This window comes from Tenrec ecaudatus, chromosome 9 (assembly GCF_050624435.1).
Source record: "Tenrec ecaudatus isolate mTenEca1 chromosome 9, mTenEca1.hap1, whole genome shotgun sequence".
Taxonomy (NCBI): domain Eukaryota; kingdom Metazoa; phylum Chordata; class Mammalia; order Afrosoricida; family Tenrecidae; genus Tenrec; species Tenrec ecaudatus.
The window spans coordinates 71,909,937-71,916,233 of NC_134538.1; the positions used below are offsets into that span (position 1 = coordinate 71,909,937).

Below are 6,297 nucleotides of genomic sequence, written 5' to 3' on the forward strand. Positions count from 1 at the left end.
ATCCATATGCATGTATTCAATCAATAATTATTAAATGTCTGGTATGTAATAGACAATGTTCTATGTTCTGGCCCTATTGTATCCAAAAACAAATAAATAAAAACTTAAGCCTAAAAAAATGTCCTAGTTTCCATGGAGTGTTTTTCCCCCTAAATATTTTCTGCTGTGTGTATCATATTAAGTAAAAAACATCATGTTTTAAGTCAGAGGGCTCCGATTAAAGTCATGGCTTTATCATATTCTATTTTGGTGACTTTGGAGAGGTCATTAACCCTCTCTGAATTTCAATTTCAGTATTTAAAAAAGAGGAATGTAATCCTCTCTAGGATATGTTGTAAGGCTCAAAGGGATGAAAGTACTCTGAATTATAAAGCACTAGATAACTGAGTTTTATTCCATCTAAAAGGCCATTAACTTTAAGAAATCCCATGGTTTCGATCATCATTAAGAGAACACTACATTACCATATACGCTACAGCATGCCATTCTTTTCCGGGGTCATTTGGGGTGCTGATTCAGAAAACTGCATTGGCCAGACCTCATCAGCTCTCTTTTCTTAGATAGGGTGTTCCCCTATATTTTTAGCTATTAAGTTATACCAATTTATTAATTCATCACCCTAGTTTCAAATATGAGAAGAATTCAGACTCACAAAATACAAGGTAAGACAAAAAAGATAATAAATATTTGAGAAAGAATTAAGCGTTAAGGGATTTCCAAGGGAAGCTGTGTATGGACCCATGGTGGGTCATTAGTTACACACTGAGCTTCCAATCCTAAGATTGGTGGTTCGAACCCACCAGCCACTCTGCAGCCTTTAAAAGATTTAAAGGTTTGGAAGCCCCAAAGAGCAATTTTTCTCTGTCTTATAGGGTTATACAAGCTAGAATGGATTAGATGGCAATAGGTTTTATTTTAGGTATGGGAGGCTGGGCAACATATAGAGATTACAAACTGGATACTGCAGAGCCAGGACACAACTTGAGAAGAGAGGAAAATAAAAAAGAAAACTGAAAAGGCACCTATATGGAAGGTGCGGAGGCAATTCAGAGTGTTGAAAATGTAAGACTTCACAGCGAGTTTTATAAATACTTTGAAGATATAAATTTTTATTCTTCAAACGATGCAATAAACATTTCAGAGCATATTTTAATATCTAGAAATCAATATGTAATATATTTAAACTACTTCATAAATGAGGTTGGCTCCAAGTTCCTTTATAAGAAAAATTCAAACTTTTATTTTAAGAGTGTGCACAGGTGTAGCTGTTGTGCCATCTTATGACAAGACTGGGATGTTTTAATTTTAATAAAGGAGTCTGAACTCTGATAGATCCACTTGGGGTTTCAGAGCATTTGAATCTCTATATAGTGTACCCAACTCAGGACCAATCAGTTGATTATGACTCATGGACGTTATAGGACAGTGGAACTTCTGTGGATTTCCGAGGCTGTGGATTGTTGTGGGAGCAGACAGTCTCAGCTTTCTCTTACAGAGCAGCTGGTGGGCTCGAATAGATGACCTTGTGGTTAGCAGTCAAACACACAACCCACTAGGTCACTACCGTATTTACTTATACAGTAGCGTTTCTTTCTGGTCCTCTTTAAAGAAAACAAATTGGAACTGCCTACTATTCAGTTCCTAGTAAGAGTGAAGTGCTACTTGGGGAAAATTCCAAGTTCATGCAAGTTGCACCATTCAAATATATCTTTGGATCAAAGGACACGATGTGAAGTGTAACTTGACGTACGCAGTACAACACAAACCGCGTGAAATAAAGCCAGCATGCACTTCCTGTCTCAGGCTAACTAACACGACTTTAAAATAGCTTGGGTTTTGCTGCTGTTGTTTAGCAGCGAGGAGAGTGAAGAGTGACATATCGTCTATGATCTGTATCTCAAAAACTAGAGCTGATAGAGGAAAACAGAAGCCACTTTTGGAATCAGCAGGCCAAATAGACCCAGAAATAAGTCTAACATTTGAGGCACTAAAATGTGTGTTGGCCAATGTTATACAACCCATTCCAATTTTAGCATAGTCAAAATGTGGAGGGGAAATAGGCATTTCAGAATTGTTGACCAAAGAAAGCTATTCTTATCACTCCTTATGGCACCTAGCATATGGTATAAGTTCAGTGAGGAATGAATTTAGCAAAATGGGTGAGGCGAATGATAGAATATATTTCTTAGAGATTTTCAGAGCATTTTTCCTGTGTTCTGATATTTTGTTCCCTGGCAAAAATCATCTCAGTCATTTTCTATGTTGTGGAATTTTAAAGCACTAACCACCTATTTTCCCTTGTGATCTCTTGAATCAAACCAAAAAATCTGTTGCTACCAAGACAATTTCGACAGCATCCCCATAGGACAGCATCCCCATATGGACAGCATCCCCATAGGACAGACTAGAACTGCCTGGCAGGGTTTGCAAGACGGTGAGTCTTTCTGGAAGCAGACGGCCATGTCTTTCTGCCACGAAGTAGCTGGTAGGTTCCACATACTGACTTTCAGGCAGAAGCCCAGCCTGTCACCACTGTGTCACCGGGTTCTTCTCCTGGATTAGTCCCAGTCAACTATTCAATCTGAGGAAATATACGTATTGCTTGTTGAAAAGAAGTTGAATCCCTGTGCCTGGCGCACATAGCCCCAGTACTCAGTGCCCTCTTTAGGACAACCTGTCAGGACCAAGAACAGTGGTGCTTCCCTAGAACTAGTGATTTGTTTTTATCAAACAGGCCTTGCTAATCATGTAACCAAGAGGCCTCTCCCTCCCTTCCTTTCTGTTTGGCTTTGACGCTTTGGAAACCTGGAGACGGATCAATTAGTTCTTCATGTGGGGTTAATTGAAGGGCGGAGGGATAGACAGCTCAATGAGCCTCGCCTTTCTAGTTCTCGGGTCTCTTGCTCTCTGATGGTCGGACCAGGTTGCAGGTGCCTTAGCAAGTTCCCTGCTTCAGCTGGCAAGGCTCACTTCCTGTAAGACATCCCTGAGGAGAAGCCGCATGGACCTACCCCGATGTAACCCTGGGTGCTGGAGCAGCCATGTGGAGACCCCTGCCAGCGCTGAGATGCTTACGTGTTCACTGATTTGGCCTTCTTCCTGCAGTCGGCATCATTGTGGGTGTTCTGTGAGATGGAGAAGGACTTTATGGATTGGTGTCGGACATATGAGTTAATGTTGGACTTGTGGGCTTGGACAGCACTGGGTTGGGATGTTTTCTTGATGTACACTCACCCTTTATATAAAACTCTCTCTTATACATGAGTTTCTGTGGATTTGTTTCTCTAACGCACCCAGATTAACACAATGCCCAGTCAACTTGACCTAAACCCTTAACCGTCACACACAGCATATCCTCTTTAAATATGTCTCTTCTCACTCAGCATGCTTTAAACAATTGCATGGCTGTGCGCACCACAGATTTGTTAGTTTGTATTGCGGGATGGTATCTCATTTAGCAATTCTGTGGACACTTGGGCTATTTTCGAGTGTTGTCTATTGTGAGTGAGCTGCTCTGCGCATCTTTGAAGGACTCTCGTTGTGAACTGCGTCAACATATCTTTGTGTGCACTTGTAGAACTGCTGCACCGTGGGGAACGTGGATATTTCGTCCTCTGCGCTGTCAGACCTTTTTTCAGAGTTGTGCTGGCAGCAGCACCTAAGAGTTCAAGTCGTTTTGTTTCATTGCAGCGTTTGATATTTCAGTCTTTTTGTGGTTTAGCCATTCTTGTGGGTATTAGTATCTCATTTTGGTGTTTGCTTGCATTTCCCTAATGGTTAATAAGAAGTCTTTAAAAAGTGGTTATGGGCTATTTATGCATCTCCTTTGTGAAATGTCTAATCAAGCCAACCCAAATGGTATTGGCTCTTTCTGTTTTTGTTGTAGGTACAGGAGTCTTATGCTAGGTAGCAATTCTTTCATTGTCAAGTACAGTATTTCACCAATATTTTCTATCCATCTGTGGGTTGCCTCAGAATTTTGCTACCATTGCCTATTTTTGAGAGAACGCTTTACATTTTGACGCAGTCGACCTTATTTATTTTAAACAGGTTATTGCTTTCTGTCTTCTCTTGAGGAAACCTTCTTTATGCCAAACTATGACATTATTCTCTTATATTTTCTTCCAGAAGCTCGCTAGTTTTAGCCTTCATGCTCAGATCTGTGATTCCTCTTAAGTGAATTGTGCATGATTCAAAGTCAGGACCCAGGATCATTCATTAGTGTTCCCTTTGGGTGCCCAGTTGTTTCAGCACCTCATCGATTTTTTAATATGTATATTTATAACTCCAACCAAGTATTTTTTTTTAGAACCAGCAGCAAAGGTATTATACCCTAAAATCAAGAGGGTGTCCTCATGAGTCCCCTTGCTGCCTTGTGAAAGACATTTCCCGACAGTTTTGTTGACATGGTGATGCCCACCCACCAAGAGCAGTAACAGAAACACAACTGCTCTGTGTCGCCTTCGGCCGTCAGCTTCAGGTCTTTCAGGTGGTGGTGAAAGGCTGCCGTGCACTCAGTTGCCATGCTCCATCCTGGTCTTTTGGAGGTGTGGGATGAGACAGGAAGATGCCCAGGTATTTTGTCTGTTGGATCTACAGTGGCCCCACGGGTTTTACAGCCCATTATCCCCCGTGTTTTAGAAGAACATTTGTGCCAGAGATTACCTTGAAGCTGTTAGGCTGTGAATGGAAGGTAGAGACCATAGTTTTTTTCTTCTATCTTTTCTCTCTTGGGTCAGCAAGGGGGATAGCTTCCAAATCAGACCTTGAAGAAATGCACAAGTATCTACAGAGTACTGGTGCGGGCACAGCTGTATTGTCACACTGTAACGATCAAAATTCATAAAATTGCACACCACGAGGATTCATTTTATTGTATGTAAGCTCTACTTCAACAAATGCCCTTTTGAACAATTGCCTTAGTGCCCAGTTTTAAGTTTCTTCGTTGATTTTGAACCGGCTCTTCTAGTTCGTTCTCTTAGCCTTCCCCATCCAGCTCATCTCCCCACCCCACCCCACCCCCCTTTTTTGGACACTTGAGGCTTTTTACCTTCCTGGTGGTATTTTCCGTGCTTATTTAGCTCTCCTGTTAATTGTCAGACTGGGCTCTTTGTTCCCCTCCTCCGAACTCTGTTGATATTTATGTCTCTCTCTTGAATTGAACTCTGTTGAGCTCGGCTCAGCTGTGCTCCGTGCACAAAATGCATGCTTGTTCTTTTCGTGCCAGGCGAGGCCTGATCAGGGCAACTCCTTAATTATAGCCAATGAGATAGAGAACCCCGGAGCTGAGTCCGTGCATTGGTGGGGAAACAGAAGCCCTTTAGAGCCTTGCGGATGGCTCTTTCTGCGCCGAACAAAGACCTTGGAACAATGTTTACACTCTAAGATAAGAGCGAGGGTAGTTATTACATGGGGCTGCTGGGCTTCTGTGAAGGGATCCTGGTGATAGTACACAACACGGTCAAGCTAACTGAGGTCCCGAACTGCACGCGTACAGATGATCGAAACAGGATGTGATCGATGTTTCGTTGTATATGTCCTACCACAGTAAGAATGCTCTGAAGAGGGGAAAATATCGAGGGAGAAAAATGTACCGCGAACCCACCGGGGACTCGGTTAGAGTTGCGCCTTTGCAGCAGGTTCAGCTGGCTGAGGCGCTTGCGGACCGCACATCCTGAGATTTTCAAGGAAGTCCGGATTTCAAAGTGCCCACGCCAAGTTCTCCCTCAGACACTCAGAGCCAACAGACCGGACAGCGTGTCTTGACTTTAGCTCATGAAATACAGTCACCAGAAAGCATAGCTATCAGACTCATAAGCTAAATGTATGCATTTATTAGCTAATCTGGCATTCTGCAGGGATTTACTGAGCATACTGCTGCGTGCTTGGTTCCCCTGCTGGCTCTGCAGAGTGAGAGGAGTGAAACTGCTCTTAAGAGGTTAATTTTGTTCAGTCTGGAGGAAGGACAGGTTAAAAAATGAGTTCAGATTCCCCAGAGAATAATTCCATATAGGAAAAGGCTAAATGGAAAGCAATACCAGGAATAGGGCAATTCCCATACAGCCTCAATTATTGAGAAAGTTTTAAAGTTTATTATCACATGTATATAAAGTTTTTGAGAGAAAGACAGGGATTTCTACCCCCATGAAGAGTTATATATAGTCTCTTCAACCTGGTGCTCCAAGATGTGAATGCAACATACTGGCATGAAGCAGGGAACCCATAGAGAGGCCTGAGGGGCTGGTCCCCATCTCAACTACATGGACAGCCCCCCTCCCCCCAAAGAATTTACTTCAG

The 6,297-nt window shown here is 42.4% G+C and overlaps 1 pseudogene; it reads right to left on the minus strand.

Moving 5' to 3' along the window:
* The window catches only part of LOC142456009 (large ribosomal subunit protein eL37-like), a 34,247-nt pseudogene extending 29,722 nt beyond the window's left edge, over positions 1–4,525 (minus strand).
* Positions 4,526–6,297: the final 1,772 nt, after the last annotated feature.